This window comes from Planococcus citri, chromosome 5 (genome assembly GCF_950023065.1).
Source record: "Planococcus citri chromosome 5, ihPlaCitr1.1, whole genome shotgun sequence".
In the NCBI taxonomy this organism is placed as follows: domain Eukaryota; kingdom Metazoa; phylum Arthropoda; class Insecta; order Hemiptera; family Pseudococcidae; genus Planococcus; species Planococcus citri.
In genome coordinates, this window is record NC_088681.1 from 21,963,674 (window position 1) to 21,989,379 (window position 25,706).

The window sequence follows — 25,706 nt, forward strand, 5'->3', positions numbered from 1 at the left end:
TTTCACTGTCTTTTGAGCAGATATATGTACTCGTATTTATGCATCTACTGAGACCTATTGGAATGGAATTTCTTTTCCCTTTCATAGGTAATATCACTAATATCTTTGACAGGGGGACGTGCAGACGCAGAGGGTTGATCAAGAATACGAGTATTTCTTAGAAATGGAAGATGGAGAAGAGGGAGAGAGATGTCCTATTTGGAATTTTGTCCTAGTCATACGTACTTTCTCACTTTCAATTTTTTTTTTTTTTTAATATTTTGTCGAAGTATCTTCAACATTTATTATACTCTTTCGAACGGTATTTTAAAAATATGTAATCTAAAACCTCAAAGATACTGCAGCATCTTCAAAGTTCACTTTTTGCAAAGATGTCAAATATGATTTTTTTTTAATTTCTTTAAAAAATCATGCTGTATTTTCATTCGTGATAAATATTGCATATGAAAAAAAAATGACCCAATTCGCCGAAAAAACCTCCAAAATGGTATATTTTTAGGATGTTTCCTCGAAAATGTAACCTTGTGACACAAATCGTATTCCCTGTTGCTTCGTTGACGGGATATGCGAGAGTATAGCAGTGAAAACAATATTAATGGCCCAGTTAAGGGATCTTGACCTGATGGTTTTTCAATAGGGTCTCGTCTGTAAGTACGCAGTTTGAAAAGGGTATGAAAGTAGGACAGCGCAAAATGGGCCCGAAAATCGTTACCGTACGTTTCATCGCTTCCCTTTCTAATTGCGAGTATATGTATTTCGTTTCGGGTGCCATTTTCCAATTCGTAGGATATGTTGGTATTTAATTTTCCTGCCACACTTGAATTGAATCTGGGTAAGATACTCTAGCCGATAAGTTGCTGTATATGGCTCAAGGCTCATTAAATAAAATAAATTGAAAAAAAAAAATTACCTGGTCCGAATCAATTTATTAGTAAATGGAAATAATATTTCAATTACATCTCAAGCAAAAAACTCATTTATTTTAAATCAATACGCATGTTCTGGACTATAAAGTGAGAAAGTGTTCAATAAATGCAAATACCGTAAACTGGGGTAACATTGAAATCGCGGGGTAACATTGAAGGGTGCGGTTTTTCATCATATCATGCTCCATGGCGGTGGAACTATGAAGTATGGAACAATTCTGACACCGGGAATGGATAGAGTACACTTTGGCGATTATTTTTCCTATGTTATCATTTTCAACTAGTGGTTCCAACACCAGTGAAAAAGCAAGCGAAAAAAAGTGCTGTTTTTATCAATTTTAATTAACATGAAAAGCTTGGTGTCTGGAATTTTGAATTTTCAAAGAACGAGTCAAGTGACATTATAGATGTCTTGGTACATCTCCCGACTATAAATTAGCGCATTTGTTCATGTGCCAAAGTTGTTCCCTGAGGAGTAAAAAAATAATATTCAAACTGGGGTAACTTTGAAGTCTATAAAAAAATCATGAAATTTTGGTAAAATTGGACAAAAATGCATGAAAATGCTTGTAAACTTGTTAAAAACGATGTGAAAACTTGAAAAACAGCTCTGAAATCATTAAAAAATCATAAAATTTGGTCAAATTGGCCAAAATGCATGAAAAACGCCTGAAAACTAGAAAAATTCCAAATTATCATTTTGGAGCACTCTTTCATAAATTCAATTGTGAATATGGATCATTTTGTAAGTGCTTGACGCGTATAAAGTGACCAAAAAGTGAATACTCATGTTTTTGATAATTTTTGACCTTGATTGAAGCACATTTCAAGGGGTCTTCAAAGTTACCCCAAACGCTGGGTAACTTTGAAGGGCACTTCTTTTGGCTCTTGCGCTTGACAGGAAAAAGGTAGGCAACTTCTGTAACCGCCAAAACATAGTGCTAACATAGCTTTATCAAAAGCACCACACACATTTCCCCTACCTCCGCCATTTATACCTCTAAACATAAAAAATACTGAAAAATCCTTCAATGTTACCCCAGTTTACGGTAACATTTTTAAAAAGAGATATAAAACAATTTCAAAATATATCATGCAAGGAAACGAAAGGCTTAAATATAATTAATTCTATAAAATAATATTATAGAAATCGAACATACTTAGAATTACATTATCAATTTACACAGACTCTATTGTCTATACATACTTTTTAGAAGTAACAGTAGACTTGAACGTTTCCTCTCTAAATGTAAACAAAATCCCAATAACAACTCCTTCTAAAATATATCCCAAAAAATACAAGTAAGAATACAAACTTAATACCATCGTTACAGTTGTTTCATTGGCATCTCTATTTTTTTTCTCAAACACCATTAAAATTATTTCCAATACGCTGATCACAGCAGAGAATCCTCCAGGCATTGAAAGAAGACGCATATGCAGACCATACTTTGGCCATAATTTTTTCCTATTTATACTGGCTAACCTGATGTACCAAAATGCGCCAATAATTAAAAACAAACGCCCGACACGAATAATTCTCATGATCGAATATGGCCCAAAATATGAGAAAAGGTCTGGCAGTACTTGATTAGATAATATGATCCACATTATTGTGTAAACCAAAGGAATACTTGTGCTGAGAAGGCAGTGAACAATGAATTTCTGATGATGAGTATTTGGAGTAAAATATCGCGGAGAGACAGCTACTTTCCGAAAACACACAAATAGATCCGAAGCGATTACGAATTTGATGAATGTTGTCGTCACCAATAGATATGAAAGAGTGATTAAAGAATAATACCAGTAGTTTGATGACTTTGTTGCACCCATAACAATTAGTTGTACGAACATAAAAATATAAGTTAATAATAAGAAAACACAGTAAAAAGTTAGGTTTTTAGTTGATAAACTTTGTGAAGCGGAAGCTCGGTAAAATTTGTATAAATGAATGATCACGCAGATTATGGAAGAGATATACATGCTGATACATGTGAACATTAGTATGATCTTCAAGAAAATTTCCATGCTCGACTGTTCTTTGATTCTATATAAATGTCCTAATAAATAGGTATAAATAAAATGAGTAAGTATAGGTTAGGAATGATGAAAAAAAAAGTTAAGAAAAAAGGTAGTAAATTCGTTTACTTACTCGAGTAGATTTTAATTCATAAAAATACAATTATTGCAAGATAAAAATTTTTCAACTTCGCGAAACATTCTAGTAGTGAAACTATAAAATTGTGAATCAATTTTTTAACGCGTTTCGGCGAAATTAAACCGGTTGGGATCTCGGGAATGATGCAACTTGGTGATCGAATTGGTCATGTGCTATAAGTAAACCTGCTCAGTGCTCATGTGTCATATCATAGATATTATAAATATGGGATTATCGACGCTTATTTCATTTCTATAATATCGCGAACGAATTTATATAGCCTAATCCTCGATTATGTGGTATTTACTCGTACTTACAGCTTTACAAGCGAGGTATCTCAACTCGAACAAAAACTTTTTAACCGGACAGAGTTAGATGGAAAAACCGTACAAAAAATACGTCACCTACTAACATTTCAGGGACTAAAGTGTATTTTTTTTTGATTTTTGGCGAATTTCTAAAAATCAAATTTGAGCCAAAATTGTAAAAAATCAAAATTTTACGAAATCAATTTACCTAGAAACTTGAAATTTGGTGTCATCGTATGCCATATTTTCGACTTCCCAAATCGATTGGTCGATTAGGAAGCCCCCCCCCCGCCGATCCTCTGAGACAACTTTTTTCTTGAAGGGAACATCCTAAGGAACATTTTAAAGCAAACTTGCCAAAAAAAAGTTGGCCCTATTGACAAAATGACGGCCATATTGATGGACAGGTGAGCCGAAATCGCAGATTTTACTTTCCAACATTGGACTCGGACGAAATTTTTTGAACTGGACTAAGCTAGATCGAAAGAGCAGGCAAACATTTATCACCAGCCAAAATTTCAAGTGCTAAAGTAAATTTTTCGATTTTTGGTGAATTTTAAAAAATTAAATTTTGACCAAAAATAAGGGAAAAAAATCAAAATTTTACCAAATTGACCTAAAAAGCTGAAATTTGGGATATACCATAATTTCGACCAGCCAAATCTGTTTTGAACAGTTCTGGAGCCCCCAGCAAATTTTTAAAACTTGAAATTTCGACAAAATTTCATCAAATTAAGTTGGAAATCCAAAATTCACGGTACACTCCAACTTAAATACACTATTAAGTCGATTTCTGGTGATTTTAAGTAATTTTGGAGCCTCCTGCAACTTTTTGAAAATTCTTGGAACCTGCAATAGATTTTTGAGACTCGAAATTTCCACATAATTTCATCAAATGCGGTTGCGAAGCCGAAATTCATTCTGTGAACTAATTTCAATACGCTGTGAAGTCGACTGCAGGTAGATCTCAAGCCGTTTTTGAGCCTCCAGCAACTTTTTGAAAATTACTGGAGGCACCAGCAGATTTTTCAATGCTCGAAATTTCCATAAAATTTTACCAAACACAGCTGGAAATTCAAAATTTCAAGTGCTAAAGCGCATTTTTCGATTTTTGACGAATTTTTAAAAATTAAATTGAGGTCAAAAATGAGAAAAAAATTAAAATTTTACCAAATTGACCCACAAAGCTTAAATTTGGGGTATACTCTATTTTCGACCTACTAAATCGATTGGAAATGGTTTCAAACCGTTTTGCGAGCAGTTCTGGAGTCTCCAGCAGATTTTTGAAACTTGAAATTTCCACATAATTTCATCAAAATGAAGTTGCAAATCCGGAATTTATTCTGTAAACTGATTTCAATACGCTTTGAAGTCGATTGCAGATGGATTTCAAGTCGTTTTGGAGCCTCAATCGACTTTTTGAAAATTACTGGAGGCACCAGCACATTTTCAATGCTCGAAATTTCCATAAAATTTTACCAAACAGAGCTGGAAATTCAAAATTGTCACCAGCTAAAATGTCAAGTGCTAAAGTGCATTTTTCGATTTTTGACGAATTTTTGAAAATTAACCCTTTGGACGAGGTTCTCTAGGTTGTAGCTGGGATGACAAATTGAATTGCTTTGATGAGTGTGATAGGGCGCCTTGTCCAATTGGCCAAATCACGAAAAAGTTGAGATTTTGATAAAAAGTTTGGTTGGAAAATGAAAGTTTCCAAAAAGCACAAATGTGACATTTCCAACAAAAAAAATTGAATATAATTATGCAGAATTTTTTCTTGAAAAATGGATGAAAAACATGTGTCAAAAACATTAAACAAAGTCATTTTTTAAAAAATAAAAATGAAAAATAAATTAGAAAAAATATAAAAAAACAAGATTGAAAAAAGGTCATCTGACAGTTTACAAATTCAGCGAGAATCAAATCTTGTTGGCAAAAATGCCTTTGTTTAAAGAATTAAGAAAAGAAAAATCTATGTCGCACGTCGCTAAGAGAAGATTTTTATCAAGTCTTAAAATGTTGAATCGAGTCGAAATAATTGCGAGCTTTGTAGTGGAGGTAATTACATAACAACAACATTTTTGCTTTGATTCACGAGCGATAGCATGGAATTTTCTTTCATTTTGTGAAAGAATGAGTGTTTTATCACTTAATCGAATGTTGGAATAAATGAAGATGAACATATAAAGAAATAGTGAAAAAGAAACATCAAAATCCATAGCGTAAACGAAATGACAGACTGTACTTGTAGATTAATTTCCATTTTTGTTTACTTTTAACACTATATAATTATGTATTTCTCTCTATGTTCATTATTCATCTTCATATTCCAACATCCGATTAAGTGGTAAAATACTTATTTTTTTTTTAAAATGGAAGAAAATTCTATGCCACATCTCGTGCTTCAAAGCAAAAATGGTTTTATTATTAGTTCCTTCTCCACCATCACCCCCCCCCCCCAAATAGAAAAGCTTGTAATTTCGCCAAATTTTATGTCATATTATACAGTATAAATAAACAGATTTATTCATACCTACGCAGAGTTACATGATTAACATGACATCAGTTTTATTGATTATTGATTAAACATACCAGAAGTAGCAATTGGCTTGAACGTGTCCTTTCTAAATGTAAACAAAATTCCAATAACCACTCCTTCCAAAACATACCCAAAAATATACATACTAAAACAAAGATTTGTTACTCTTGTTATAGTAGTCGCATTAGCATCATCACTCTTTTTCTCAAACATCATTAGAATGATTTCCGATGCGCTGATCATAGCAGAGAATCCTCCAAGCATCGAAAGAATACGCATATGTAAACCATATTTTGACCATAACTCCTTTTCATTTATGCTGGCCAACCTAATGTACCAAAACGCCCCAATAATCAAAATCAAACGCCCGACACGAATAATCCTCATAATCGAATTCGGTCCAAAATATGAGTGATACGTTTCTGGAAGTTCTCCATTCGATGATTTGATCCAAATTAATATGTAAATCAAAGGAATGCTAGTACCAAGAATGCAGTAAACAATGAATTTCTTGTTACAAGTACCCGAAGAAGATGGTTGTAGATGGATGGCTATTTGGCGAAAACATAGAAATAAATCCGAAGCAATAAAATTATGAACTTTATGAATGTTGTCGTCATCATCAGATACGATACAGTGATAAAAGAATACGAGAAATACCAGCAGTCATTTGGTGACTTTTGTTATACCCACAACAAGTCCGTATACAAAAATAAAAATGTTAGTTATCAATAAGAAGAAACAGTAAAAAGTGAGGTTCCTGGTTGACAAACTTTGAGGATGAGCAGCTCGCAAAAATTTGTATAAATGAATAATTAAGCAAATTATGGAAGATACGTATACTCCAATGAATGCGGACACTATTATGAATATTATGATATATAATAGAACTTCCATTTTGATTGTTCACTGCTTACTTTGAATGAAATGAGTGGATTGAAAAAAATCCTGCAAAAAGATGAGAAATAGAAGGAAGTGGATTCGTATAAATGTACTTATTTGTGTAGATTTTAATTCATAAAAATATTATTGCAAAATGAGAAAAGGGGTTTTATGCACTTTAAAAAACATTCTACCTACTTATGAAATTTTAACCGTAGGCAGATAAATTTGTTTTTACATTGTTTAAATAAACTCACAGTGATTAAAAATATAGTTAAGTATATGGTGCATTAAAAGTAATTGCATATTTACCACAATAATACCTACTCCGATCAAATGAATTTGGTCAAAAATGATTCAGCTTCATATTCAACTGCTTATCCGGCGGTATAAACCTTATCAAGTGTCACGTCACAGATAAATACAGAGTTTCGAAGCTAATTTTATTCCAATATAGGTATAAGTACGTTACGTAGGTACCTCTATCAATGGTGATACGTAGACTAAGATGTTTGTTTTTTTTTATCATTTGCAAACACTTTAAAAAATTTTAATGGTGAATTCTTGTGGAAATTTTGAATTCTAATTGGAAAATCAGTTATTTGTTTTTCTTTCTGTTTTTTTTTTTTTTTTTACCTAATTGAATGGAGAAGAGCTCTGAAATATCATCCACCCTCGCCCTCACTCATTTTCGAAAACCCAAAGAAATCGTATCCCCTCTGTTGCTTTGTTAATGGGCATGCAGTCGGTCGACTCAATAGCGTGTTTAAGTTGGAGTGAAGTGTGAATTTTGGATTACCAACTTCATTTGATGGATTCAAATTTCAAAAATCTGTTGGGGCCTCCAGAACTACTCAAAACGGTTTAAAACTGTTTCCAACCAATTTGGTTGGTCAAAAATAGGATATCTATATCATAAATTTCAGCTTTCTAGGTCAATTTAGTAAAATTTTGATTTTTTTTCTCATTCTTGTCCTATCTATAAATTTGATTTTTTTAAATTCACTAAAAATCAAAAAATGCACTTTGGTGCTTAAAATTTTGGCTAGTAACAAATTTTCTCATGTTGTTTTGATCTATGTAGCTTTGTCCATCTCTAATAATTTTGTGCGAGTCCTAACCTGCCAATTGAAATGGCCACTGTTTTGTTAGTAATGTCAACTGTTTCTTTGGCAAGTTTGCTCTGAAATGTTCCTTAAGATGTCCCCTTTTAAGAAAGAAGTTATCGCAGAAGATGGGGAGGGTGAGTGCAATTATTCCTATTGTCATATGCCGGACTATTACAAGAGAGGTATTCCAATCAGCCCCTAAAAATTTGAACCAAACAAACTTAGATCAAAAGACCATGCAAAAACATATCATCAGCCAAAATTTCAGGGACTAAAGTACATTTTTTGATTTTTGGTCAATTTTTAAAAATTGGGCTGAAATTGCAAAAAAATCAAAATTTTTCCAAACTTGAAATTTGGTGTCTTTATTTGGCTCACCATAGTAACGCACCTTGTTTTATTTTCAATTGTTAACTATGGATCATTGCTGGTCACTTATAATTAACTTAACTTAATTCTAACAAAATCAAAATAACAATCTTCTTCATAACTTTAACAAAAATGGGTAACTTCTTTTACTTTCCGGTTGTTAGTAGCTTGGTTTCCTGTGCGTCCACTTTGCTGCTTCACGATTGGTTGGAATTGAGTGACGTCAGCAATCGCCATGAATGTTTTCTGAACCATTATCTAAACAATTTTCATTTTCATTTTTTTACTCAAAAAGCAATTGTAACGAAGGGTTTGAAGAGAAAATGAAAATATGAAACATCAATTAACAAATTAAAACCAAAAAGAAGACATAAAATCAAGATTTGGATTAATTAAAAAAAATTACCCAAAGGTCCCGATTAATCGATTACAGCCGATTATAAATAATCGGTGATTATTAATCGGAGATAATCGATTATAGTCGTAATCGTTATACCTCTGGTACTTCTTCAATGGTGTGTTGATTTGCAAGTCAGGAGTAGCATGCCTGGCCCACGCACCTATATACACTATGTGTCCTTGATAGGCCAGATCTCACTACTAGCTAGCTCCTACTGCATTCAGATACTTGATCATGCAGCATCGCTTTTGCTTTGCTGGTGTCTTCATGGTTAATGCTTTGCTGGCAAAGACTGAAAATGGTCTGCCTCCCTGCTCAAGCAAGTCGGGCAGTTTGCACGGCCATTCTTCCAACATCAGGGCCTGTTTGAGCCGGTCTTGAGCTTTGTTATGTCTGGGACATCTCCACACAATGTGAGGAGTATCTTCGGCTTCACCAGTATCACATCTTAAGCAGGTAGGGGGGTCCCTCTCATTGGGCTTTTCAAATAGGTACTGGCCTATGTCCTCATGTTCCATCAACAACTGCATCACATACGTATTGACTACCAGTCTGTTACAGAATCTATCACTGATGTTGAGTATATGAATCGTTTTGCCTTATGCGCTCCGGAGTCTGTCCAGTCTGCTTACCATTTATCAATTGCGAGGTTGAGTAAATACTCTTTTCGCTTTTTCTTAACTGCCTTTGGTGTGGCGGCTGGCAGTAGCATGTACTGTCTTTGCCAGTCTATCTCCAGTTCAATTGGCATGACACCAGCAAAGATGAAGTTAGAAGGTTGAAATTTATTTTAAACCCTAATACATATTCGAATTCTGAATCAAATGGAGGTGGTTTCAAGCCGTTCTGGATCCTCTGGCAAATTTTTCAAAATTTCCATTTTCCGAAAAAACACCGCAAAATTGGTCTAAGTTAACTTAATTACTTACGTATAATATAAATGCGATCGGTGCTTGACAAAGAACCCATTTTGCCAAAATTCAGGGGTGGGGGTGGGCAGATTGCTACCATATACATATTTTTATAAACTAAAATTCAGCTTTTATAATTATATTTTTGTAAACTAAAATTCAGCTTTTCCCGTCAAACTGACAGCATTTTTTCAAAATTTCAATTTTGAAATTGCTGCACAAAAATGTGGTTTCAAACTGAATCACCCCAATTTTGGAAAAATTGATTTTCCTCCAGGTTTTAGCCTTAAGTTGATTTTTCAAACATTCACCAAAAAATCGAGAAATGCGTTTAGTAACCGAAATTTTAGCTGGTGAAAAAGTGAGGAAGAAAAATGGAGTTTTGAAGTGAATTTTCATTTTTTTTAAATGAAAAAATATTGAAGCTCATTCGAGGAAACATTTTTGCCTCCCTCCCCCCTCCCCCATAAGATCATCCAATCGAATGAGCTCAATGATAAATTCCGATTGGATCGATGACTGTGAAAAGAGATAGAAAAAATGCACGAAAATTGATGATAACCAAACCGTTGGAAATGGTTCGAAAACCACGATATTTAATTGTCGGTACATGGTGGAAATTCTTTATACCCTACACTACTACAAGTACTCACTCTCTCTATACATATAGTCTCTACATACAGACCTTCATACACATACATCGTACATGGTATATGGTACAGACGCGATTAAATCTCTTATTCAGATCGCGACATATGCAAGTTTTCGAATAATTGTGATTTTTATAGCGGTGGTGGCGGTGGCGGTGTTGTCGAATGTTATTTAAACGCGCAGTTGGGGTGCATTGTCGAGGGTGAAAAATCCGTTAACGTTTAAAAGACCTGCATTTACATACGCGCAGCTCAGCGTCGCCTCGCTTGATCGTAATGCGGCGCGACTATGATGAGTATGAGGGCTGGAGAAGTGGAGAGGGGACTGAAGCGAGAAAAAACCATCGACGTGTGTACTGATAATATCATAAATCCAATTTTGTAGTTTCCTTTTTCTATTTTTCCGTTCGTTGGGTCGTTTGTTCGTACTATACAAATGTGTAAATAGTGCTGTATAAGAGTAGACAGATTATCTGGCTGTTAGAATCTGTACTGAAAAATTCTCTATCACTGCTCTAATTTTATTGGGTACTTTGATTAGGCTGAATTTCAGGGAGACAGCATCTGAGATCGAAAATTGTCTCGAATTAGTATGTAATTTGATCCACTCCTATCTCCTTATCACGTTAATTCATCTATCGATATGCTGCAAGGTTTCCAAAATTCAAGACTTACAAGTATCTGAATGATTCTGCCTACAGATCTTGAAATTCGTAAACTGAGAAATTGAAGTCCTGTTGAAAAATTTCTTGAGTGAAGGGATAACTTATTTTTGAAATAACCTAAATCGAAAAAAAATCTGCTACGAGTATATAAGCTGGAAAATTCAATAATTGCATTTAAAATTGAAAAAAAAACAGTAATTTTGATTTATTCATTTTGTCGATAATTTTCCAGTCATCATTGAGATAATATTGGTACCGAAATAAATCTTTTTGAGATTCGTACTCGTACTCGTGACACAGGGTAAATAAAAAGTTGAGACGACTCGATACGCACAGGTAAACATTGCCTTGAGGAGCACAACGCATACGTCCTTGCGATTACAGGTGCGTGTCTTATAATAAATAAGGCAGCACTTCTACACACCTTCGCGAACAAAATAAAGACGACAGCGACCGAACCAGGAAGAAAGGGAGGAAACACTGCATCAAAAGGTGCTTTGCCTTACCTACATTCTATTCTACTCGTATAAGTACTGTACACCACAAGAAGTTATACCTGCGCTACCGGTCTTTTAAGAAAAGGGCGAATTCTTGGGCATGACGTCATTTACGAGTAAAAACGTCACCGCCTTGTCTAGGAGCACTACACATAGCTAACAACCATTGAAAATCAAACGGATTACCTACTCTTCAGTCTTCACCATTGATAGAAAAGAAACTACCGTCCTGGCAGGGGTTTCCTTCACCATCTTTTATGTAGGTACTATTCTATAACATTATACACTCCCTTTTCATTATTACGTTTCCTTCTCACGGTGGTTTCTTTTCTTTAGTGTTAAAAAATCACTTGTTTTATACGATAAGGTTTTACTATATACTTACATAACGTAAGTCTAGCTAGAGGTAGGCTACATGTGTTTGCAGGTGTCATTCATTCACGAATTTAACTTTTTTTTTCTTTCTTTCATGTTCAATAGGTGGGTCTATGAATGCGAATGTCTTGACGTAAGAATTCCGTCATCGATGAAAGATCGCAGGGATTACCAACGTGTGTGATGGAATCCCCTCGTCTACGTAGACGATGGAGAATTGGAGATAGATTTTTGAAATGGAGTCGCGAATGTAGCCTGGATTTGAAGTGAAGATAGATGCTGTGGTAAGTGATGTTCGTTTTATTGTTTTAGAATAGCTGGGTATGGGATGTAAATATTGGTACGAATTGATAATTTGAAATTTGAAAAATCATGTTCGAAAAAGAAGATGTTTTCTTCGAAGTTTCATGTTGGATGGAGAAGGAGGAGATGGTGCAATTTTATTCCGAAACCAAGCCATTAAAATTTTTATCTTCAAGTTTCTCTGATTTCTAAAAATTTAAAAAAAAAAAAACATCGAAAGTTGAAGTATAGAATTTTTTGTTTTTCATTAAAATAGATTATGAAAGCAAACTGAAAATCTTGAGTTTCACATTCCCACAACAATGTGAATAAAAAATGAAGTTATTTGGCAAATTTCAAAGCAAAAAAAAAGGACTTTTCAAGCATGCAAAGCAAAAATTGGTGCATTTTGAACACTTTGGCAAAAAAAGCACCATCTTGACAATTTTGGAAAAAATTACGACCATTCGACTATTTTATCAAAAAACCAATTCCTGAGAATTTTGACGAAAAAACAACAATTTTTCGTCAACTTGTCAAAAATTGACATTTGATAATTTTGGTTTAAAAACAGAAATTTTTTGGCGATCTTAGCAAAAACAGATTTTTTTAGCAATCTCGGCAAGAAAAGAATTAGTTTGACAATTTTGGCTAGAATTAGCCCATTTTGACAATTTTACCACAAATGGGCACTTTTTGAAAATTTTTACAAAAATGTACATTTTTCAACAATTGTGCCAAAAATGGGCAGTTCTCGACTATTTGCCCAAAATTAATGCTTTTTCATTTGACATTTCTCCTCCTCGAAAATTGACACATTTTCCACCAGTTAAAAATTGTAACTTGGGAAAATTTTGGCAAAAAAAAACAGGATTTTATCAGCAACTTTGGCAGAAAACACCTTTTTTGTTTTGTAAAAAAGCGAAAATGTTTTTTTTTAAGTTTTGGGCGGGGAGGGGGTACAAAAAATTATGGACTTAAAACCTTCCAAAATTGGCGTGACCCCCAAAAAAAAGTGACCAAAAAATTTGCGTAATATCTACTTAATCTTCAAAAATTACGTAAAAATTATTGATAAGATATGATCAAGAGTATATCTACATAGAAAATCGTAACCTTAATAATCATTCAAAATGTTTAAAGTTTTAGTGAAACGGAATTGATTGAAGGATGGAAAAATCAACGTTAAAATTGTTTATAATACGAGATGAAAATTAAAGAATCACAAAATTTCACGCGATTGCTTGAACGTAAATTTTATGAGATTTACTTATATATATATTAAAAATGGATAAAAATTCTGATTGAGCAGAAAGTTGGGAAAATTTGACTCAAAAATCGTTGAAAAAAAATGGCGACAGAGAATTGTAAAAATTTCGCAAAATATAGAAAACCAATTGAGACAAAAATTGTCAATATTTGTGAAAAATTTCATTAAACAAGAATTTCGTTTCAAGTTGCAAAAAGTGTCGAAAATCTTTAAAATTGGCTGAAAAAGAGAAAAAATTTGATAAAATGTGTCAGTAATCGTGTATAAGATTCCAAAAATGGATTTAAAGTGACAAAAAATTCGCTGTTTTCGCAAAAGCGTTGAAAATTTGGTAAAAATTCATTAAAATATCGCGAAAACGTCAAAAAAAGGTTTGCAAAATCTCTGAAATCATACAGCAAAATAACGAAATTGGCTCAAAAGTTGTTCAAGTTGGAAAATTTGTAGAATATTTAACAGCACTTTTCGGGCAGGAAAAGTACTCACTTCTTTTTCAAAAATCTCTGAGAAAAAGTCCTTTTTTTTGTCCGAAGGTCCTGCTTTTTCAATTTGTCATTTTAATCAAAATTCAGCAATGGAAAACGTACAAAAAATACTCTTTTGAAAAATCATTTTTGATGTGTTTTTTTTTTAAATTATTTTTTCGTTTCCTATTTTTTTGATAACTATAAATTTTTCATTTTTTTGGGATGGAGGGGTAGAGGGGGGAAGGTATTGGCCCTTTTTTCATTTTGAAAGTGCATTTTTTTAAATCATAAAATCAATGAAATTAGCTTAAAAATCGTTTAGTGGCGGAAGGGGGAAGTTGAAAAATGATCATAAAAATGTCGAAATTAGGGTAAAAAGATCGTCATTCGTTTTATTTCAATTTTTTACTCAAAAGCAATCCTCATGATTGTGGGAAAACTAACGTCTCGTTGTAGATGCATTTGAAGCACCCTCTTGCCAGGTCTTTTGAACTTCGCTTGTTTAATTTCTTCACCCCCCCCCCACCTTCAGATAGGTATAATAGCTGATTATGAAGAAATTTCAAAGTGGAAGTGATACCTTCGAAGGCACCTTTGTAGTATTTGAAGAAGCCTCCAGGAGCCTCTTGATGAAAAAGAAGCTCAGGGGTGTAAGTTGAAGGCACTTTCTTTACCTTTGTTTTTGATCAAAAATTGAGGATCTGAAAGAACTTGACCTCATCTTTATTGACACTTGAAAATTCTTTATTGTTATTTGGTTTGGAAACAACCAACCACGTGCAACTCGATCCCGTCCAAAGTATTCAAAAATTTCTGTTAAAAAATTTCAAATTATTTAAAAAATAATTTTTGGTCATTTTCAAGTTGAAATTCATTTGAAAAATGGGAATAGTGATGAAGTTTTTTGTCAACTCGAGTTAACCTATCACAAATTCAATATGAATATTTTTTCATGTCGAACATACCTACAATGAAATACAACGTCATCTCTCCCTTTTCGTTTTCTCATTCCCTTCGAACGTCCATCCGTCCAAGTTCTGGAGCCAAAGAGTGAGGCATTTGTTGCTTGGCAACTCTTAAAATTCCGTTTGGAAAAAATTGGTCACAGTTTACGAAGTTGTAAAAATTGATCGTTCCTCGTGTGTGTGTGTGTTTGCATCAGTGATCTTTGATGATGACTACGGTGTTCAATATGTAATGTACATAAATGCCAATTTAATCGAAAAATTAGAAAAAATTAGATATTCGAATACGATCATGTCGTCGTCGTGATGTCGCATATATTAAAATGAAGTTAATTTCACGCTTGAGCTAACCTCCAAGGTATATATTCCTCGAAGTTTAAATTTTTTCATCAGGCATACGCCATGCCAAAGGTACACAGGGAGATCATCTGTGCTCATCGACATCGATATTCGACTCTGTGTGGTAGAATGTGGCCAAATGGCGAAGCTGACACGAGTACGTAATATTTTCACGGTAATTAGAAACGACCCAGCGACGGTGGGCTTATTTTAATTACCAAACGATCCGTATAGTGGGCTTCGCAAGACCTCACACAACACAATTATCCACCATGTAAATACCTTCCTCTATCCTCCTGTATGTAGATCGTAGATGTGCCTAGATCTACGTAGAAATAGACTACCTGTTTATGGGGAATGGAAAAAGACACCTTTGTGAACCGGTTCATCAGCAACAAACACAAAATTTACGAATCCCTGTGTAAGACGATGACGCATATGACCGTGTTAAGATTCGCTTCTGCGATGACGATATGGATAAGATTTCGCGCCAAAAATACCCTCACATATCGGAGTCCCTCCCTACCCCTGCAGATATTTTGAAAGAGAATCTCTCGCGCACGCCGATGAATTACTTACGTACCTTACCTATTACTATCAAACCACCTTATAAGTATACTAGGGAGGGTGCCGAGAGATCAGCAGGCTCGAAGAGAGAACGTATGTACTCGTAGTAGTATATTGTGGTATGGAATGGAAAAAACAGGCGGCTACGAATTTCCGCATATACGCGACTATAAGATCCGGTCATTGAGGACCGGAATACAACAAAAAAGGTATCAACCCCAACGCATGCTTAAACTTACCCGTACCCCGCATTCCCCCTCCGGCCTCAGAATCGGTGCTGATTTAGCCCCCGCGTCTTCTAGGTACAGTACAGTACGTCGTGATAGATGCACCGTAATTGTTATTATTGTTATAGAAGCAGACGCCGCGCCGCGTATATGTATGCCTTAGGGTAGATTTTCAGCTGGTCTCTCTATACTCTGTGATTGTACACACATTATTAAAGGGAGTTTTTCGAAGCATTAAAACTATGAAGGGTGTAAGAACATTGTCCCTATGTATTTTTTCTCTTTCTCTTTCTCTCTCTCTTTCGGTTGCTCCTTTGTACCATGCAAGATCGGTCGCTTAGACCTGGCAGCTATAGCACGCGACATGACCCATTGTGTTCGATGGATCGCCAGGTGTATTTACCGCACGGTCCTAGCGCTTTTAGCCCTTTTTTTCCTTTTTTTTTTTTTTTTACTCTCTGGTCTTATTTTACCCTCGTCTCCCTCGATCTTACGAAGACCAGGACGATGTGTGTATGAGCGTATGAGTAGTTCTATGGCTGTGTGCAATATAGGTAGAGGTAGTAGACCTAGCTAGACATAGGTACGTGTACTTATTTGCCAATGTGCCTACTCGGGGATCTCCCTGGTTACGTAAGTACTCGTATAGTAGGTCTAGTTAAGGTACGTATACGATGGCAGACTGATCAGAATTGATATTATTCTGAGGAGTATTATCAGTTTTTTTTCTGTTTAGGGGTTGTCGTTTTGCATCGTTGACTCGTGTTTGGGGAATATTTTTTGATGAGGAATGAGGATTTTCAAAAATTCTAATGGTATAATTGGCGTACGTGCTTATACGTAGGTACTTGTGTACGTATTTCTAAACCACGTATGGTATACGATAACGATTCAAGAGCTGGCTGGCGAACCTAAAACGTAATTAAACGCGAATTGGTAAATATTGACGTAAAGTCGAGCCACGGTTATCTTACTATTAATACTCATGTGATATACTTACAAGTACGAGTACCTTGAGTTACTATCGTTCAATTATTGATTGGATTTTGGAAGCATGGCTGTTGTTGTTTTTGTCACATAACCCAACGTTGTCCTCGCGTACGAGTATGTATGGATTTTTTTCGAGAAAAAAAATTGCAATGGAGTATGTAGCTATACGTTCTATATTTACTCGATGATAATAATTATTAATGCGGATAGGGTGTATAATCCGCGATAATGCGAGCGAAATGTGTAGCTGGTTGTAATTTGTAAATGAGCCTTTTCTTGTCCCCTCGGATATGATACTTGGACGAATCGATCGATGGAAAAGTACTAAGGTACCTGAGGTAAAAATTACTTGCAGTGAATCACGTTCTCCTTAATACGGGGGAGGGGGGATTTTATTCATTTTTCCTCGGTTCTGTCTGCAATTTTCTTTCAAAAAAATTGCCAAAAAATAGTACCATTTTTGTAAAAAAAAACACGCAGAAAAATGTCAAGTAAGTACTTATTGTTTTTAGATTTTAACAAAATTTTTTCTCAAAAAAAAAAACAAAAAACTTGGAACGTTAAAATTCATAATTTTTTTCTAGAGATTTTTGCAAAAAAATGTCAAAACATTAAATACCTAATCACTAATTTTTAAAATGAAATTGCATTTTTTCAAAAATGGGTTTTCAATAATCGGTTTAATGTTTACCCAATTTTTTTGATTTTTCATACTTTTTGAGTCTTTTTAAAATACTGCAATTTTTGAAGATTTCAGTATGTTTACTTGAAAAGTATCACTTTTTTGCCAATAATTGTCAACAAGTCTTGCTTCTTGCTAAAATTGTAAAAGTTCTAATTTTTGTAACATTTTTTTTTTTTTCATATCACTTATTCTTGTTTTCAACCTAAATGACAAAAAATATCACTTTCTACTTGAATATCAAGTGCCCAAAAAGTTTGAGCTTTTTTGCTGAAAATGTTCAAAACGTCTCGCTTTTTACTAAACAGTTGCAAAACATTTTGTAGTTTATCTTTTTTAATAAAAATTGTAGAAAAAAATCACTTTGCCAAAATTTGTTGAAAAATAATCATTTCTCGCCAATAGTTCCCAAAGGATCCTGCTTTTCGCAAGAATTGTTGAAATGTCGAAGGCTTGCATTTTGTCAATTTATTGTCTTACTTAGAAATTCCCTCTTCTTGGCAAAATTGTCAAGATGTTTCGCTTTTTTGCCAAAAATTGCCAAGATGGCGATCAAGTTCTGCTTTTTGTTAAATTTTCGAAGTCTTATTTCTGCTTAAAATATAATCCGTCTAAATGATCAAGAGATCTCGTTTTTTTTTTTTTGGCCAGAAATTGCTAAAAATTGTTGGTTTTTGGAGAGAATTTCAAAAGAGTGGCTTTTCGCGAGAAATACTTGACAAAAATTTTCAAGGAAATGTATAATTTTTTTGGGAACTTTTGACTGTAATTGCCTGCTTTTTGCTGCAACGAAAAGTTCTGGTTTCTTCAGTGACTTTTTCCTGCTGTAGAATAATTTGTCCATGTTTTTTCACTTTTTTTGTGACTTTTTCGAGCTTTTTTGGTTAGTCTCTGAGGTTACTTCCTTTTGGAAAAAAATGAATACGAGCTCTGGGAAGAGACATTTTCAAGTGCGTATCATAATTTCTGTAATTTTTTTGGATATTACATTTACAATTATTTTCTTAACTTTAATTTTTAATTTATTCAGCATTATTTCTTTCGAAGAAAATTGAGATAATTCAATTTTTCGAGATAACTAGCAAAGAAACCTCACGGTCACTTAGTCGCGATTTCGCTTATTTTTTCACCAAAGTATGAAAACGGGGGGGGGGGAGAGGAGGGTTGGGCTCCCTCAAACATTTTTTTTCGGATCATCAAAACTGAAAATAGAAGGTCCTACGTGGTTTTAAACCCAAAATGGTTTTAAAAAAAACTTCATAAATTGAAATTGATAAAGAATTCGAATAACGATTACATTTATCTCGAGAAGAATCTCATTTACAGTCACCTTTAAATTACAAACTTTTTCAAAATTTATTTTTTGAAACTATTTTTTATTGTTTTTTTTTTTTTTTAAATTATGTAAAAAGTTGATAAATTTGTGGATTTTTAGAACTAATTGCTACAATTTTTTTTATCAAAATAAGCAATATTAGTCAGTCTTTTTGGGTAAAAATAAGCATTTTTAACTATATTTTTATGCCCCCCCCCCCCAAAAAAAAGACTGTCATCTGCCACCATTCGTCCCAGAAAGGAATAAATCGTAAGGAAAATGTATATTTATGCCGTATAGGGTAATTAGAGTATTGCTAGAAAAAAAAGTACCTAATCCTAGCCCTATTAATTAGAAATATTACCAACTCACTTTAATTTCTATATTTTCACCTTCAAAACGTTCCGAAAATGAGTATATCCAAACGGTGACTATAGAATCCTCAATTAAGGGGACTTGACGTCTATTTTACGCGGACCGAGTCGGAGTTCGCCGATAAATTTGCTCATTTTCCCTATCTACATTCACTGTGGATTGATATATGTGTTTTTTGCATGCGGTTTGTTCGTATATTTTTTGGCAAAATTGATAAAACACGAGGAAATGCATCCCCATAATATAATGGTATACTTTTGAGGAAGCATGTTTACCCCGAAAAAAACAAAAACGCGTTTATCAGTCAAGGGAAGCAGTTGATGTTGAATAAATTATGAATTCAACGAGAAAATTTTCGAAGTAAATCAATAAAAATTACTCTTGAAATTATTATTAGAAGCAGGACAGCTCCGAGAGACTTTATGTCATAAAAAAATCTGAGCTATATTCTTCATAAATAAGGGTAAAAAAATGTCTATAGTTTATGTAGCCATCTGTCTGATTACTCGATGATTATAGGATTCCAAGTCCAGCTTCAGCGTTCCGGTTCGAAGCTAGTGAAAATATGGTTATCGTTCCGGTATACGAATACGTTCCGCATCGCGAATCAAAATTAGTACGATTTTTTGTCACCTCTATGGTTGGTCTCGCTATCTCACTCATCACATCTTGCGGAAATTAATTGAAAAATGACGAATTACACGCATATACGAGTTTTACCGTTGATGCTATGAAAAGAGAGAAGAGGGAAGGAGGGAGATGGGAGATCGTTTTCCTATTTTTTTCTAGGGTGGTTTTGGTATAACGAGTAAGTGACGGAGATAAAAAAAATAAAGGTAACTTTCAAACCTTATTTTGGTAAAAAAATTTCAATTCAGAAATTCAGAAAAAATTCCAAATTTTCAATTTTTTGAAAGGAGGGGGTTAAAGGGTATAATTTTTGCTCAAATAAGTCTATTTTTGAGCCCAGTCGAACACGATTGCTTCATGTTTGAATATTTTCTAAACTTCAGTAAAAGTATAAATTGATCCAAGTACGACTTTTTTCTCTCGTAAACTCACCCTTGTCCCTTATTAAGATCACGAAAAAAGAAAAAACCTATCCACCTTCGTATATTTCAAAGACACAAAAGTCAAAATAATAAAAGACCATATCTCTCTGTAGTCTCTCTACGAAATATTTTATCGTACAGACGGTGAAACCTGTCAAATTCAAGAACAACGTTCGTGTAGCCACAGGGAGCAGATTAGGCAACTCTTGCGACGTAAAAACTCATATTCCACGAAAACGAATTCATTCGTATTTGCAACGAGAATCAAATCCAAACCCTCGACGAAGCATTAAAATAATTCGAATTTCGAATTTTAAAGCACAGAAGCGATAAAAAATCATTCTAATTGATTTCCAGCCACGATTTCCGCAAGCTTTTCTCACTCTTCAGAGAGATGATTAATCGTATGAGTCCTGGAGTCGAATTAGCTAGAATCTTTTAGAAATTCGCTGTCGGGCATCGCAAGCCATCTGCGATTCAATTTCCATTCGTGAACGACCAATTAGAGGCGAATTTTCCGCCAGGTTTAGTTTCTCTCGATGAATAAGAGAACAGTGCTTGTAATATTTTTAGGGTGTTCGGATATGTCGTCTTTGGCGCAATGACTCCCGAAGCTGTCCCCGTACGTGTATGTACTTTTTTTAATAGGTACTTACTCGTCGTATGTGTATTTGTCGAATTATTAATACACTCGTAAACACGTAGCACGTATGAATTCGCGACGACCACCCTAATTTTATACTCTTGTTGTTGGTCTTTTTTTTTCTTTTTTGGTGATTCGTTGGCGACTTTCACGTGACTTGGTGAAATTAATTTTTCGCATTATGAAGTTATATTGCGAGGGTGGTATTAGAGAGGTGCTTGACTCTTCCTGTGATCGATAATTAGCGGTGGGAGGTTCGAAAATGACGAATTGATTCGATTAAATTAAATTACTCGAGCTGGTTTTACTCGTCGTATTGCTTTCTTTATTGATGATGAGGGTGTGTTAATTTTCACCTTTGCTAATTGAGAGAAGTGTTTGCTGGGTGGAGAAATTTTTTTAGATTTCTAGATTCTGAGAGCTTTTATTCGAACTGTTTTTGGCTTATTATAAACAAATTTCATTTCTCATAAGGGCTCGTAAAGTTGAAAAAAACACTCACGCATTTATGCTTGAGAAGACCGACTTTTCGATGACTCTAAATCTTTTACGAACGAAGTGATTCAGTTTTTGTATAACAGTTTACGAACGAAGTGAATCAAATTTTTAACGAACGATAAACGATTGGTGATTGACCAAATCGATTGATAATCAATTTTTAGTGAATCATTCTCGAACGAATTGACCAATTGTTGGTGAAACATTCGCGAACGAATTGAATAATTTTTGGTGAATCATTCGCAAACGAGTTGAATAATGTTTGGACTGATGGAACGAATTAAGTAATTTTTGGTGAACCATTCGCGAACGAATTCTGTAATTTTTTAGTGAATCATCCGCAAACGAATTCAGTAGTTTTTTGGTGAATCATTCGCGAACGAATTGAATAATGTTTGATGAATCATTCGTGAACGAATTGAATAATTTTCGGTGAATCATTCGCGAACGAATTGAATATTTTTTTGTGAATCATTCGTGAACGAATTGAATAATTTTTGGTGAATCTTTCGCGAACGAATTAAATATTTTTTTGTGAGTCATTCGCGAACGAGTTGAATAATGTTTGGACTTTGATGAATCATTCGCGAACGAAATGAATAATTTTTGGTGAATCTTTCGCGAACGAGTTGAATAATGTTTGGTGAATCTTTCGCGAACGAATCGAATAATTTTTTGTGAGTCATTCGCGAACAAAGTGAATAATTTTCGTTGAATCATTCGCGAACGAAATGAATATTTTTGGTGAATCATTCGCGAACGAATTGAATAATTTTTGGTGAATCTTTCGCGAACGAATCGAATAATTTTTTGTGAGTCATTCACGAACAAAGTGAATAATTTTCGTTGAATCATTCGCGAACGAAATGAATATTTTTGGTGAATCATTCGCGAACGAATTGAATAATTTTTGGTGAATCTTTCGGGAACGAATTAAATAATTTTTTGTGAGTCATTCGCGAACGAGTTGAATAATGTTTGGACTTTGATGAATCATTCGCGAACGAAATGAATAATTTTTGGTGAATCTTTCGCGAACGAGTTGAATAATGTTTGGTGAATCTTTCGCGAACGAATCGAATAATTTTTTGTGAGTCATTCGCGAACAAAGTGAATAATTTTCGTTGAATCATTCGCGAACGAAATGAATATTTTTGGTGAATCATTCGCGAACGAATTGAATAATTTTTGGTGAATCTTTCGCGAACGAATCGAATAATTTTTTGTGAGTCATTCACGAACAAAGTGAATAATTTTCGTTGAATCATTCGCGAACGAAATGAATATTTTTGGTGAATCATTCGCGAACGAATTGAATAATTTTTGGTGAATCTTTCGGGAACGAATTAAATAATTTTTTGTGAGTCATTCGCGAACGAGTTGAATAATGTTTGGGCTTTGATGAATCATTCGCGAACGAAATGAATAATTTTCGGTGAATTTTTCGCGAACGAATCGAATAATTTTTTGTGAGTCATTCACGAACGAATTGAATAATTTTCGTTGAATCATTCGCGAACGAAATGAATATTTTTGGTGAATCATTCGCGAATGAATTGAATGATTTTCGTTGAATCAATCGTGAACAAAATGAATAATTTTTGGTGAATCATTCGCGATCGAGTTGAATAATTTTTTGTGAGGCATTTGCGAATGAGTTGAATAATGTTTGGACTTTGATGAATCATTCACGAACGAATTGAATATTTTCGTTGAATCATTCGCGAACAAAATGAATAATTTTTGGTGAATCTTTCGCGAACGAATTGAATATTTTTTTGTGAGTTATTCGCGAACGAATTGAATAATTTTTGTTGAATCATTCGCGAACGAAATGAATAATTTTTGGTGAATCATTCGCGAACGAGTTGAATAATTTTTGGACTACGGTTAATCATTCGCGAAAGAATTGAATAATTTTCGTTGAATTAATCGTGAACATAATGAATAATTTTTCGTAAGATCATTTGCGAACGAGGTGAATAATTTTTGGACTTTGGTGAATCATTCGCGATTGAATTCAGTAATTTTTGTTGAACCATTCGCAAAATGAAAAATGAAAAATTGTCATTTTCGTATCTTTTTACGTACGTTGCTTGAAATTTCATTTTTCCAAAAATTTGAACTTGAAAAACCAAACACGAAAAAAATGACGAAAAATCACTTTTTTTTTGCAAGAATTTGAGCATGTTGCATTGTTTTTTGAGCTTCACAAAAAATATATGTTATATCTTGAGGTGTAACTAAAGTTTTGAAAAAATTTCGCAGGTTTTCAACCTCCCTTAGAAAAATTTAAGTATGAACATTTTTTTTGAAAAAAAATTTACACGTACGCGCACCTACTTAGTGACAGTTTTTTGTGAAAGTTTCAAAACTTTTTGACCATCTCCTTCGGAGCTCGAGAGTTTTGAATTTTGAGCACGTATGGATTTGGATACATTTCTCGGGTTGTGGTAGGAGGGTCGACTAAAAACAATGGGATGGTTTTACATCAAAATCAACATTTTGGGTGCTTTTCGTCAAAATCGAAGGAAATGCGAATTTCTCTATCTCATCCTGAAAGGCACACTTTTCGTCGAAATTGAAGATATTCGATAAATATAATAACCATAGGCGGAGCGAGTATTTCATCGCTGGCTTTTGTCGTAGCTGATAAACGACGCTAGGAGGCGATAATTGAATTAATTACTCGAACACGAGAAAAGCAATAAACAGGCGCTAGTTCATTAAACGTCTATTGAAGTATACATAAGTCTTTTAATTGGCTACGCTGCCATTGCCATTAAGTAAGAGAAAGGAGTGAGAAACAGATCGTCGTACACGATCCGGAATTAGTGACACACAAACACATCGCTACGTAGGATAATCTTATTTATCAGACGAAACGAGCGGATAATTATTAAATTTTTGATTGGTACTTGTACCCCTTTCGATGTTATCGTCGTCGGTTGCTTGGAAATTATTACTGATGGTGCATTGCATCGCGACTATACGAGTAATTTCCATACACCTTCAATGTCTTTGATGGCCGTTACAAAAGTTCAACTACGGTACCGGTAGCTGGGACCTGCGAATGTCAAAGCAGATGGTTTGAAAGGACGGAACGTTGCTCAATTGCTCAATATGGAAAAAATGAAAAATAATTATTATTTTATGGAAAAAAATCTCTCGTAATGCGTACCTATTTTTTTAAAGGATATGGTGTATTTGGGTGGTTTGTGCTCGAACGAATGCAGAACAGAGAATGTAATTAGTACCGGCAACGAGCTATGTAAACACGTCGTCAAGGTTCAATGAACGCGCAGGAGGTGGAGGTATATCCTATCGCACCATTATCCTCATCTCATCGTGCAGTCTGGACAACCTGGGTTTGGGTTGTGCTCGTATATATGAGGCAATCTCTTCACCTGGCACTAACCGATCGGAACGAAAAAAGGGGGTGGAAAGACATATCAGAATAAATAGCTACCCCTTCGGATATATTGGTCATTATCTGGATTAAATTCGATTTGTTTTTTTTTTTTTTTTAGTGAAATTTTGCAGTGTTGCAGGAATAAAGAACTTTTGAAGAGACCTAGTTTGAATCGTCTTCGTTAATACGTTCCTTTTTACTTTCTGAGCCATCGAGAACAGATTTCGAATGAATCGTCGTGGTGACTCGAGCATAAAGATCTTTCTTCGGCGACTCAAAAGACGAAGGGCGTTGATGAAAAATATTGTTTAGAATTTGAAAACTCAAGTCACGAAGCCCATTGAAGATGATTTTGACTGATTTTTTGCCCCTTTCGTAGAAATCGACCTAAGGTGGTCGATACGAAAAATTTTCGTTTTCGTTTTTCAATTTTTAAAATTCTTAAACATGGAATTTCTTCATTTTGTAAAAGAAAAACAAATTAGCCCGAGCAAAACGTGGGCAAAAGTTTTTGAAAGTCGGGGAGCCCACTTAAGGATAAATTGCACCCCCCCCCCCGTCGATCCCCCGGGGCAACTTTTTTCTTAGAGGGGGAGTCCTAAGGGACATTTCTAGTCCTTGTACTCAAAAAAAAAGTGGCCCTACTTACAAAATGGCAGCCATTTTGATTGACAGGTCAGCCGAAATCGCAGATTTTGCGTTCCAACATAGGACTTGCACAAGATTTTTCAAACTGTACAAAGGTAGATCGAAAGATCAAGCAAAAATTCATCACCTGTCAACATTTCAAGTGCTAAAGTGCGTTTTTCGATTTTTGGTGAATTTTTGAATAT

The 25,706-nt window shown here is 34.4% G+C and overlaps 1 protein-coding gene across 2 annotated transcripts in view; it reads left to right on the top strand.

Moving 5' to 3' along the window:
• Positions 1-25,706, top strand: part of LOC135849189 (uncharacterized) — a 373,560-nt gene that overhangs the window by 84,949 nt on the left and 262,905 nt on the right. For both annotated transcript variants that reach the window (XM_065369494.1, XM_065369495.1), the window contains exon 3: positions 11,895-12,073. The gene's annotated coding sequence lies outside the window, so the exon portion shown is untranslated. The remainder of the gene's footprint in view (positions 1-11,894; positions 12,074-25,706) is intronic.